Here is a 13,898-nt window from a genome sequence, read left to right on the forward strand (position 1 = left end):
TCAACCTGGACTGTTTTGCCCATTTTCAGGTGCTTGCAATTGTTCTTGTGAAAAGAGATAAAATTGACAAGAATTTTATTTCCTTTTTCTCTTTGACAGGGAAGAGTTGGTGTTCAAAGGTTCCAGATTTTTCCCCCCCTTGGGCACTGTTCAAGGATGGTTGGGGAGATGCTAAATAGTTTTTCCTCCCCCATTTTGTATAGAATAGGATATGTAATAATGTTGTTTTTTATACTAGTACAGTCTATCACTATCCTCTTACAGACAATTTTTGGCATCCTGTTCCTGGACGTTAGCCTTATTTAAAAGATATCTCTTCCATTCCAGAAATATATAACACATTACCACTTCTAAGAAAAACGTCAACTGAATTTGCAAAATTGCTGACATTTTATCCTTTTAGTAAACTTTTAAATGTAATAGAAAATAGTTGCTTCGCATCCTCCCTTTAATAGCATAGGCTCAGAAAACAATGATGATTTTGCAAATGATAAAATAAATGCAATTTGTTCTGGAAGCATGAATAGGAGGCACACTGGGAATGGCTACTGTGTGTGTGTATATGTGTGTGTGTGTGTGTGTGTGTGTGTGTGTGAGAGAGAGAGAGAGAGAGAGAGATGTTTTGTGTTAATGGTGGCTTTGGAGCTTTTTGTTGCTCCAGGATGTGAACTAGTGTATGATCAGGAACGTTGCTATTGATCCCCAAGAGGAAAGGCACTATTTAGTACATGGGCTTCTCTGAATTTCAGGATTAGCAAACATGAATACAATTACAGATCAGCTTTGATCTGGTTTTTAGGGAACTGGAAACTGGAAATAATGTTGTTCAGGAGTGTCTTGCATTTATATAAATGGGAGCAGTCATTTGGAGATCAGAAGCAGCTCTACTTCTCTGTTAGAAAATAGTGAATTCTCTCTTTGGATTAGGAGACAATGTGCATATTCTTGTTCAATAAATATTCATTTGACTTTTATAGGAAGAGTAACTTTGCTCTGGATGCTGATTCTGTTGAATGTCCTACCTCCACAAAAAAATGGAAATGTATTGCAAATTAATAAATATTTCAAAAATATTCACCTTGCATGCTAGTAACCAAAGGCTTGCCCATAGACCAGTGTTCCTCATCCTCAGCTACTAATACCTGTGTGGATTTCAAATGCTACAATGTTGGCTGGGGACAACTGCACTAGAATAAAAATAAGAGAGGGGGAAACCTTTTGTTCCATGTCTAATCTATTAATTCTTTATAAACTAGACAGAGGCTCTCTGTTAAATACATTAATTTTGTTTAACTTTAAGTATGTAACTGCCTATAGTTCTTCATATCCTTTTATTAGTAGAAATACACCTTCCCCCAACTGCTTCTCTTCTTTTTGCTTTCTTCCTTGCCATTTAAGGAAAGCTTTGGCTCTTTCTTCTCTGATTCACTGACTGGGATTGCATTTCACTACTTTGTCTGACTTAATATTATCTGGAGCAATGATGGGGAACAGTCCAAGGCCGAGACAAAGTCAGTCAGTGAATTCTATCCGAAGTATCCCTAGAGTCTCTCACATAAAGTCCCATCCCATGTCTGGAACACTTTTAATCATTTAATCAATAGAGTGATTTCTATGCCACTTGTAGATATTCTTCAACTGATATACCTATAGAGAATAAAGTTGCCTTTCTTTTAATGCAGAGCATACAATTAACTCCCAGTGAATGAAGAGGTTGGGTTTCCTCTATTGCTCTTATGTGCTCAGAAGAAGGTGCTACTGCCCAACAGGGATAGGTTACAATTTCGATTCAGGGGCAATGACCACAAAATGTGAGTGTTTAAGGCTTTATTCCACAGCATTATAAGAAAATAACACAATAATATAATGAAACAGCAATCAAAGAATATTCAGGAATACTAAAAAAATATAAGCTAGGATGATAGTAAAAAATATTGAAGGATATTGAAGGATACAATAAGTCAAAATAGGACCTTATGCCTTTTGACATTCAGGGAACTTCAAAGAGATGGCAGTGGGAGGATTCCTGCACAACCAGCAAATATGAAGCACCTATTAGAATTATATAGACTTTAAATCACCATCACTCGCATTCTTTTTTTTTTTTTTTTGATAGTCTCATCTTACTAGAGTTCAAAATCTGGTGCTTGGAATGCATTTACTAGTTCTGCCAAAATGAGAACAGAGGTTTAGAAATAATTGTTTACATCTAGTAGTGATGACACCATCACAAAGTTAAGGAATATCTGTTTTTCATGGTTTGGGGAATGATGAGAGGGGAAGAAAAAGATTATCCTACTTTACATAGAAATTCCACAGAGGATTGGGCTAAACAAAGTACGACCCAAGTAAAATATAAAGTTAAGGTTACATGCATCTAAAGCAGGGGTATCAAACTCTCAGCCCGCAGGCCAGATGTGTCATGCACTGGCCACACCCACACCCAGTTTAACGAAGGAGGAAAAAGTCCCGATACGCCACATCAGTGGTGGGTTTCAAAAAGTTTTGGAACCTCTTCTGTTGGTGTGGCCTGCTTTCTGGGTCCACTGGTGGAACCTCTTATAACTGGTTCGATAGATTTGATGAAGCGGTTCTACCGAATAGGTGCGAACTGGTAGGAACTCACCTCTGCACCACATGATGCCATTGTGACGACACAGGTTTGGCACCCCTGACCTGAAGAAAGAAATACACATCACTATCCAATTCCTCCTCACTAATTGTTCAGTAAGACTATCGGCAATGCACTATTCTCTATGCAAAGAGAAAGGAAGCAATCTAACAAATGAGGGAGAGATTCCTTCAGACTTTCTTTCTATGTCACACTAGACTCTGCTAAGTCTGTTGATATGCAGTTCCATGCATGAGGCTTGAAAAACAATCAAATCTTGAAGACAGAACAGATTTCCCCCTGTGGAACACAAATGTATTACCAGGATTTCTATCCTACATGGAAATGTCAAGAACCGAAATTGGGGTATATGCATGCAAAATGTGTGTCTCTTTGCCCAGGAAAAAAAAGTGAAGAAGAGCTTAATATTCAATTTTTTGTTATTAAATTTTTAATGCCACTTTTTTATTTTTATATCAATAATTCAAGGCAGAAATATACTCTTTCCTCTTATTTTTCCTACAACAACCCTGTCAGATGAATTGGGCTGAAAGTAACTGACTGGTTTTCATGCCTAAGAAGGGAATAGAACTCTCAGTCTCCTGGATTCTAGCCTGATGCCATAACTATTAGACCAAACTGGCTCCATAATAAAGTTGAAAGAAGAGAATTACATAATGTATTTATGATAAAAGATTCTCCTGAAGGCATATTACAAAAGTCTCCAAACTTGGCCACTTTAAGACTTGTAGACTTCAACTCCCAGAATTCCTTAGCCACCAAAGCAAAGCTGGCTGAGGAATTCTGGGAGTTGAAGGCCATAAGTCTTAAAAGTGGCCAAGTTTGGAGACCCCCAGCATATAGGATCCAAGTATTTTAATTTTACAGAGAGGCTATTCAATGTTTACCTCTTCCCAAAGAAAATTTACCTCAAGTTTCAGAAAATTCCTGAAAAAAGAAAAATAGAAAGATATATGTACATGCACACACAAGCCAAGCCTTGTGTATGCACATCAGCAATGAATAAAAAGAAGCCACATTTACATACTGATCAACAGAGATAATAAAAAAGCCAAGAAGGAAATAAAAATTCAAAAAACCCACATCATTTCCAGCAGCCAATATCCAGATAAACAGGGATTAACAACAGACAAACAGTCAAACAGAAAGCAGTGCTCTAATCAAGAAAAGCAGGCTTCCACCAACATTGGCAAGGCAAGCTACTATATATAAACAGGGAGCAAACCCCACACTCACTCACCAAGGTGATGTTAACTAGTCAAGTAATGAAATATCTACAAGCAAACAAAGCTCCAAAGTCTGTGCAACTACTAGTTTCCTCCAAATAGCAATATCAGAGGAAAAAACGAAGGGAATGAAGTTCAAGGTTAAAAAAGACATTTTATATTAATTTAAGTTATATTTGTGTAATTGTATGTTAGCTTAAATAACACATATATAAATGTAGTAATAATAATAATACTTATCATTTTTGTTCCAACAAAGCTTTTTGGTTTGTTGACTGTCTCTTTTGCACAGTACAGTATGTTTATGTCTATGTGTCTATTGATGTCTTATCAATTTTTCAGAGTGCCAGGCTTCCAGAAATTCTCTAGCACTTTTTTAACTTGGCTTAGTCTAGGATGGTCACAGTTTCCCACTTGAAACTATGGTTAAGTGCACTTTGCAGGTAGTGTTGCAGATAGCATTTTATTTACCAAGTTATCCTAGCTTCTCTCAGACCTACTGCAGGTCAATCCTTTCATTTTTCACTGACCCCTTAATTATCTCCTCTTCCCCAATTCTTCAAGAATTTAAGTTCCCTTTTATAGTGCAACCTATCACCTTCAGCTCCAGCCCCAATTATTCTTTTCTCTTTATAACCTCCTTCACTCAACACTAAATTGCAAAATGAAACAAGCACCAACCATTACAGAGACTAAGCCTACCCACACAATTCTTAGTTCTTCTCAGTTAATTAACATTTTCACCCCATCAATTATTTTTTTTGCGGGGGGGAGAATACTTTATCTACTTATTTGGTTAAATACATAAATAATGTTTCAATAAGTAAATAAATTCTACCAAATGCTGCAATTTGATGGTTTCAGATATTCTAACCATTTGATGTGCCCTGTGAACTTGTTGATTCACTTCCCAGATGAAATAAAATATTTTTATTTATTTATTTATTTAGTTTGTCACTCATGTACAAGATAACAGGAATAAGAATAAACATGAATAAGAACACAGGAAATGGGGACAGGGATGGAAAGCACACTAGTATGTTTATACACTGACCTCTTAGGAATGGTGTGAGGTTCACAATAGATAGTTTAAGGTTAAAGTTATGGGGGTTTGACGATTTAACAACAGAGTCAGGTAGTGCATTCCAGGCATTGACCACTCTTGCTGAAGTCATATTTTCTGCAATTGAGTTTGGTATGGTTTACCTTGTTTTTATCTATTGTGTGCTCCTGTATTATTGCGGTTGAAGCTGAAGTAGTCATTGACAGGTAGGACGTTGTAGCACATAATTTTGGACATGAATGAAAGAAATGAATATAAATAAATGGGTACAGTAGGACAGCAACGGTAGACACGCTGGTGCATTTATGCATGCCCCCTTTACGGACCTCTTAGGAATGGGGTGAGGTCCACGGTAGACAGTTTAAGGTTGAAGCTGTGAGGATTAGACGATGTACCGTATTTTTTGGAGTATAAGACGCACCTTTTTTCCTCAAAAAAGAGGCTGAAAATCTGTGTGGGTCTTATACACCAAAAACAACATTTTTTGCCTCCTGAAGCCCCGCCCCTTCACCAAAATGACCATGCACACCCTTATGGAGGCTTTCAGAGAGCTCCTGGGTGCTGGGGAGGCAGAAATGAGAAAAAAATGGACCGTTTTTTGCCCCCCAGCCCGCAGCAGCACTCTATAAGCCTCCGTAAGGTTATGGATGCAATTTTTTTGACAAAAAAACAGGCCCGTTTTTGTAAAAAGCGAGCCATTTTTTGCTCGTTTTTGCCCCCCACCCTCCAGGAGCACTCTGCAAGCCCCTCCAAGGCTCTTCATTTTTCTTTATCTACCTACCTACATAACTACTCTCTCTCTCTCCCCCTACCTACTGTATTACTCTCTCTTTCTCTCCCTCTCTATCCTTCTATCTACCTACCTACTCTTTTTTTTTTATTTGCCTCTTCAAAACCTTGGTGCATCTTATACTTGAAAAATACGGTAACAATAGAGTCAGGTAGAGCATTCCAGGCATTGACCACTCTGTTGCTGAAGTCATATTTTCTGCAATCGAGTTTGGAATGGTTTACTTTGAATTTGTATCGATTGTTTACCCATGTATTATTGAAATTGAAGCTGAAGAAGTTATTGACAGGTAAGACATTGTAACAGATAATTTTGTACACTGTGCTTATATCATATCATAGGCGGCGCAGTTCAAGATTGTCCAAGGCCAAAATTTGAAGCCTGGTGGCATAGGGAATCCTATTGTGTGTTATAGATTCCCTTGCAGGGAATTTCTAGTATTGATAGTGTTTCTTTGTAGTAATTTTATTAATATGGAACATCATGTAGATGGAAAAAACTTAGGTAAATCTCTACAGAGGCCAGGCTGCTTTGAATGGATGCAGATGAGCCATTCAGAGATATGATGGATATTTTCTAAGAGTTCCTGCCCTGAACATTCTCACTTGTTGACTGCAGACATTAAAGGGTTGGCTGTGGGGCAGGGAAGAAGGAGGAATGCTGCCAAAAAGCTTCAAAGCTCTTTCCAAAAAGAAGTTTAAAATCCATTTCTGGCTAGAATTGAAGCATTTTAGTTTTTCTGGAATGAGAGTGAACTGTAAAAAGGTGTTTGTGGGGGTTGGATAAAAAAGAGATCAAAAGAAGCCAAAAATGTAATACGGTGAATTGATTTTGGCAAAAGGCTGTTGCATGAAAATGGAAGAATTGAATCTGCTGAAATCCAGCCAAGCACCCAGATGCCTTCACAAATGCAAACTACGTTTACAAACAGAGGAAAAGTAAGGAATATCCTCATGCAGTTCAGTCACTTTAATCAACTTCTTTTACTTTTCAAGAAATGTCTTCTCCCGTATAATTCCCCTCCCCATCATTTAAGAGATACAATATCCTTTCTTGTGACCTGCGGTGACTGGTTAGAATGCAGTATTGTAGGCAAACTCTGTCCACAGCCAAGAGTTTGATCCTGACTCAAGATTGACTAATTCTTTCATCCTTCCAAAATCAGTAAAATGAGAACCCAGATTATTGGTGGCAATATGCTGACACTGTAAACTGCTTAAAGAGTGCTATAAAGCCCTATGAAGTGGTATGTAAGTCTAAGTTCAATTGCTATTGCTATCTTTTTTGGGGGTAGAAAGCATCATTTGTACTATTTCCATTTTCTGAAAGGCTCACCCATACAGAACTGTCTTGCATGTCTTCTTGATGTCTTTCTGTAGGTAATTCAGAACCTTGTTTCCTAAACTTGCCTTTCACATCTAATTCTTTATGCTTAGGTTTCAAATATCCAGAGGTTTTTTTTAAGGTGATATATGCATTTCAATGATAATAATAATTCTTATACCCTTGCTTAGGATTTGAATTATTATATTTCCACCAATCTCAGATGTCCCAGAGGTGCTTTTTCAAGAGACAACTGAAAACCCAGTTGCCTCTTGAAAAAATACCTTTGGGACAACTATGACCTGGATGACTGAGAACCTCCATAGACACCAGTCTTTGACTGAAATTTAACTGTAGGTTACCTACACATAATAACCACCTTGTAACTAATAGAATACCTTTGCTTTATCAAAGCTTTTGACAAAGTCTCTCATGTAATCCCTATTAAGACAATAGTCAAATATAGATTGGACAATTTCACAATTGCCTCAAGGATGATACTCAAAGGGTAGTTATAAGCAGGGATGAAATTGTACCAGTTTGGGCCAGTTTGCCTGAAGTCGTAGTAAAAAAAATGCTACCAGTTCATCTGAACCAGTAGTCAGCTGTGTTATGTGATTTATATTTGCTAGAAATCACATGGTACAGCTGATTGTCACACAGCTGATCGTTGGAACTTTTTTTTTTTAACTTTTTACAGCATTTTTAAGCTACCAGTTCTGGAGAACCAGTAGTAGAAAAATGCTTTAAAAAGTTTTTAAAAAGTGCTGATGATTGTGCAGCACAGCTGATTGTCGCACAGCTGATCATCAGAACTTTTCTAAAACTTTTTCAAGCATTTTTGAACAACTGGTTCACCTGAATAGATAGTAAAAAAAATGGTTTTTAAAAAGTTCTGACGATCAGCTGTTCAACAATCAGCTGTGCTGCATGATTTATATTCACCAGCAGGAAATCCTTAGCACCTGTGTTGTGCGTGTGCATGCCCAGCAAACCTGTAGCAGACTTCAGAGTATTTCACCCCTGGTTATAAGTAGTGTAAAATCTACCTGGAGAAACATCTCAAGTGGGTTCTCTGTCCTGGACCTGATTACTGTTCAATATTTTTATCAATGATATAGAGTATAAAGTTGAAGGAATGCTTACCAAAGTTGCAAATGACACAAAGTTAGGAGAGGTTTCTAATACCATGTTTCCCCGAAAATACGAACCTGTCTTTTATTTTTTTCCACCAAAAAAGGCAACAGGTCTTATTTTCAGGGTGGGAATGTCGTCCACTGACTCACCTCACTTGTGCACATTGCCCTTGACTTTTTTTTTCACTATCAGGGGACTTCAGGAACTTCTTCTTCCAGCAAAGCCAGCAAGGCCTTCCTGAAGGCCTCTGCAGCCAATAATAGCTCCAGATCAATCTGGAGTTCTGTTATTGGCTACAGAGGCCTTCAGGAAAGACTTACCAGCTGCAGGAAAAGAAATGGGCCGTGGTGTGTGAGGCCTGACTACAACTATCCGAAGGTAAGTAGTAGGGCTGCTCCATCCCCCATCCCCATCCTAGCTTAATGTTTACCTGTGTACCCTGGAGTGGGTAGGGTCCTAATTAGGGCTTATTTGGTGCGGTTAGAGCTTATATTGAGCTACGTTTCAAAATCAAGCTAGGACTTTCTTTCTGAGTAGGTCGTATTTTTGGGGAAACACAGGTAGCATCTGATTTATATAGCCACCTATCTTATCAAAAGTAACTTCATAATTGTCTTCAAATATCGGTAGGACAGTCTCATTGTAGAAGGTTTAGACTTATTCTTCTTTGCTCCAGAAGGTAAGGCTATGAGGGATGGTATACTGAATCATGCAGTGTGCAGGAGGGTTGGCTTGATGACCTCTTAAGTCATTTCCAACTCCATGATTCTATCTTTGGATTCCCGTATGTAAAATATATTTTAAAAGATACTATGCTGTACAAATTTGACTCAGTGTGCCTGATCGTTATTTAAATACAGGTATAAATTAGTGCTTGTCATGAGTTGCTTATTCACTACTTCTTGAGAAATCAAATCACATCTGTATACAATCTTTTCATATCTCTTGTTCCCAGGTAATGCTGCTCCCATTTTTGAATTCTGGGAGTTGATGTCCATGGATCTTAAAATCATCAAGGTTGAGAAACATTGCTTTAGGTGCATGGAACATTCATAATTAGGAAGAAAAAATAGATGAGAGTCAACTTGCCATTTGATGACAGACCAGTCAGCCAGGGTACCCTTATAAGAAGTTTACTATTAAGGTAAAGGTAAAGGTTCCCCTTGCACATATGTGCTAGTCATTCCCAACTCTAAGGGGTGGTGCTCATCTCCGTTTCAAAGCCGAAGAGCCAGTGCTGTCTGAAGACATCTCTGTGGTCGTGTTCAGCATGATTAAACACCGAAGGTGCACAGAACACTGTTACCTTCCCACCAAAGGTGGTTCCTATTTTTCTACTTGCATTTTTATGTGCTTTCAAACTGCTGGGTTGGCAGAAGCTGGGACAAGTAACAGGAGCTCACTCCATTATATGGCACTAGGGATTCAAGCCGCCGAACTGCCTACCTTCTGATCGACAAGCTCAGCGTCTGAGCCACTGAAGCACAGTGTCCCTTAAGAAGTTTGTTACTGGTTCCCAATTCAAAGTATATGGTTATGGACTCTGGATTTATAAAAAAAAAACATTAAAAAAAGAGATTGTACATAATGTTAGAAGTATTTCCAATTAAGTCTATGATTGATGTCATTGTTGTGTTTAACTTTATTCAAGGGACTTGCAAGCATAGCCTTAATGGACTGAGGCTGAAACTTCTTTAGAAATAGGCAATCAGCCGAGAGAAGTATGCTGGGAGGCATGCTAACGTCCAAGGTAAGATAACCGAGGTTTCACCTCCTCTTTTATTTTATAGTAATGTTTGTTAGGTAAACTTTACTTTTCTTTTGATGCTGATTCAACAGCTGATTTTCTTACCCGGATTTCATTTTTATACCCACAGAAAGAAAATTGCAAGATCGTTATGCAATAATAAATGCAAAAGGACTTTGTCTGCTGCTGGCTCTGCTTCATACCTGCCTAGGGCATTTGCCTGAATTAAAACTGCTTTGATGAAATGACATTCAGAATTTGAATATGAACATGTGAAAATGAACACCAAAACCTGTGGTCTGGCATGAACAGCAATGTATTCATACTGGTTCTCTTCCTTATACACAGATCTTTGTTACCATGGCTGATGGGTCATCTGGCAGGACAAGATAATAATGCACATTTAAACCACTAAGTATAAAAAAGAAGACAGACAATTTACCTTAAAAACAAAAAAAAAGATGTGTAATTAGGTTGCTAATGAAAAGAGCTGGCAAAATAACAGATCTGATGCAACTTACGAATCAAATATCGAACACTCATAGAGCTCATCAAACTAATGAAGCTATTATAAATGACATAACTAGAACAAGAAAAGTATCAGAATGCCTAAACAAGGATTACAAACACTGCATCTTAGCAGCAACTGATAAAATGAAGAAACTTCTGGACAAGGAATACATAATAAAGAATTCAGGCTGATAGACATGCTAGAACAATTGATAAGATCCCCAAAAGAAGTACTAGGTGTGTGTATAAACTAAAGTACTTGAGTGTAGACAATTATATTGGATAAACAAGTATCCCTATTTATATACAGATTTTTTTTTAAATACCGATTTTTTTTTCCAAAAAGGTGAAATGAATATTAGGCTAGAAAAACATGGGAAAGTCTTTACTGAAGATCTATTCCCCAAAAAGTATTGGAGACTACTTTAATAAACCTTCCCCCAAAACTGGGAGGAAAACTATCAAATGTTGTCAATAATTGACATTTTGTTCCCTCCAAACAGGTAGAATATAAGGGCATTACAGCTGTTGCTGAGTTCAGTTTAATGTTAGCAATAAAAGAAACTAGATACTAGGTAAAATATCAACTCACCATTCACTGATCTATAAAACTACTTGAAAAGCCATTTTATTAAAAAAAATATCTAGACCCAAATTCATTGAGCAAACGGAGGTTTTCTGGGAAAGGAATAAGGAAATTTGAGGGAATAAAATTAATTGAAAACCTTGGGAGCAGGCCTTTCCCATCTCAGAAAATCAATGTGCGCTTAAAGGAATAGATGGAATGACTTTTGCTATGACCTCTAGCGGACATAATACAACAAAGCATGAAATTTTGACTACTCAAAACATTTCTTTCAGAGGGATATGGTTTGATCTGACACTGTTCTCTGTCTGACCCTGCATGTTGCATGGCTATTTTGAGAGCAGGGACAGCATATGTGTGTATTTTGAAGGGATTCAGTTAAAATATTTTGCCTCAAAGGAGAGAAAGTCTTGTCCATCTTTAAGGGACTGTGCTCATCTCTGTTTCCTAGCTAAGACCAAGGTCCAGGGAATGCAGCAATCTGCTCCCCCCCCCCCCCCGAAGTGGCACTTATTTATCTACTTGCATTTACATGCTTTCAAACTGATAGGAGAGGCCCCTCTTTAGGGACCAGTAATAGATTAACAGTATAGCAAGCTTCCTAGCAGGGCAGGAGGGGGATCCAACTGTCTTCAGCCCTTAGCATCATCAGTTCAGCCTTGGAGAATAACTTTTGACTAAAACACAATGCTGTGAAATGATCTGATAAACAGAATCCTTTGACAGGTAATAAAAAAACCAGCAAAACCTCTGACTAACCTGGGATGCATACGCAAAACAGTAATTATTAGTAATTTGCAAAATATTAGATGCTGTCTTCATCACAAATTGAATAAATTATTCTAACAGTCATTGTTTTAGTCATTTGATAGAAAGCTCTTTAAACCTTGCCTCATTTAATTCCATTAGCATGCATCTATCATTCCTGAAATCATACTTAAAAATAAAAGAAAAAGAAATGATATATTTTATTTTTCTTTCTACTCTTCTCTATATTTGTATCTGAGCAGTTTCTCAAATATTGGATCACAGTATAAACACAACCAATACAAATAGACTCAAAGGTTTCTTGCATACTTACAATACTTTGAGTGTATTTGGATTAATTATGCATATAAAGAAGATTTTAGCATTTAAATCTGTTCCCAATATATTTGCATCAGTTATAGACATACCAGCTAAACAGAACTGTATAGTTCAGAAGAGAAAATGGGCATCAGTCCAATTATAAATGGAAATGACTAATGGATTTTAAGCTAAAGTGCGAAGGCATGAGGATTCTGTTCTGACCTGTGAATAAACTAAATATAAAAATGATCCTTGTCACATGCCTCAAGTGGAAAAAAAATATTTGACTGCAGAGATAAGCCATTTACTTGCCAATTATCAATAACGGATATCATGACATATCTTAAATTCAAAGCTGATATAAAGTCCCTGACTATAAGGAGCTGCCTCATTCTCCGTCATTCAGGTTTCTTAATTCAGTTCTTGTAACCATGACCGGCAGCTCTCCAAGATTTCATAACTGGGAACATTTTCAACTTTTCTTGGAGAAACTGGAAGTTGGCCCTTTTCCATACAAACTATTGTGTTCAATCTCTAAACATAACCCCTTCTCTTTTTATTCCCACAAAGACTGTCTGAAATCGGTTATAGTAAATATTGGCTATAGTTTCAATTAGCTGAAGGGGAATACAAATATACGTAGTTTCCTTTCTATTAAAGGGAAAATGATGAAAAGTATTAAGATTAAAAATCAAGAAAACCTAAGAACCAAAGTACAGAAAAAAATGTTTCAAGAGTAGAAAATACTTAAAGGGACAACCAAGTTACTATAACTTTTAGAGGGACTGAATAGGCTTCTCTTCATGATGTCATCAGGTGCATGTTAAAATATATGTGGGGAGGGAAGGATCTTATAATAATAAGGAGCTTCAAAGGATGCGTATCAGTAGTGGTTATATAGAAGCACACATGATACATATGTCCTCTGATTCCAAGAAACTTTAAATAAACATGAAGAAAGATAGTGATCAAATATTTCTGCTTCCCTAGTTTGCAAAGCATGTGTTAGATGAATGTAATGGCTACATTTGCTGAGGGCTTTTTGTCCAACTCTGCACTACAAGAAAATTAGAATTTTATTTATTATTCCCTTCCTCCCATTTTTCCCCTCCAGAAGCTTTACACATAATCAAGGCACCGCTTCTAAAAGAATCAACAGCAACTGCAAGTCAGTTTCCTCCAAGCAGTTGATCTCCAGATAGACTTCACCTCCTATTATTCATTCCTCTCTCTCTCTCTCTCTCTCTCTCTCTCTCTCTCTCTCTCTCTCTCTCTCTCTCTCTGTGTGTGTGTGTGTGTGTGTAGAAGGATAAAACTGCTTTATAATCAGTTAAATTGATATAAATGTGGTAGACCAGGCGAAATAAAATAATAAGGGGGGGGAAATGTGGGGGTGTACCAATTCAAAGTTTTCTTCCCCTTTCAGTCAAATTCTTTCGTTAACATGCTGGTCTGGGAAAAAAATCAGAACTTTTTAATCAATGCGAATGAAACATTATCAAATGGGAGACCAAAGAATGTTGAAGAGGGCATAAAGGAAGGAAAACACTGGGGAGCAAGACTGGGAATCCGCTGATGGGAAGAAAAAGTGACTGTCAGCAAGGCGCTTGATTGATGATGAGTGAAAAGCCCAGGGAAATCTTTCAGGCGCTTCTACTCCCCTCCCAGCACAGTCGGAGAGAGGCAACTCCGGTGCTGGGAAACGGAGGAAGGGCGGGAGGGAGGCAGCGACGAAAGAGGCGTGTCTCTTGCCCACCGCCTCCGTCTCCGCTCCGAAAGCCGCCGGGCGTCTCAGCCTGAGAGCGGCGCTGTCAGA

The 13,898-nt window shown here is 37.8% G+C and overlaps 1 long non-coding RNA gene across 1 annotated transcript; it reads left to right on the forward strand.

Moving 5' to 3' along the window:
• Positions 1-9,718: 9,718 nt before the first annotated feature.
• LOC106541020 (uncharacterized) lies at positions 9,719-10,744 on the forward strand. Its single transcript, XR_001312933.2, has 2 exons — positions 9,719-9,921; positions 10,049-10,744. It is a non-coding gene; the product is annotated as an uncharacterized LOC106541020 (long non-coding RNA).
• The last annotated feature ends 3,154 nt before the right edge of the window (positions 10,745-13,898 follow it).

Source organism: Thamnophis sirtalis, unplaced genomic scaffold (assembly GCF_051295495.1).
Source record: "Thamnophis sirtalis isolate CommonGarterSnake01/CBP01778 unplaced genomic scaffold, rThaSir2_p1.2 scaffold_6, whole genome shotgun sequence".
Classification (NCBI taxonomy): domain Eukaryota; kingdom Metazoa; phylum Chordata; class Lepidosauria; order Squamata; family Natricidae; genus Thamnophis; species Thamnophis sirtalis.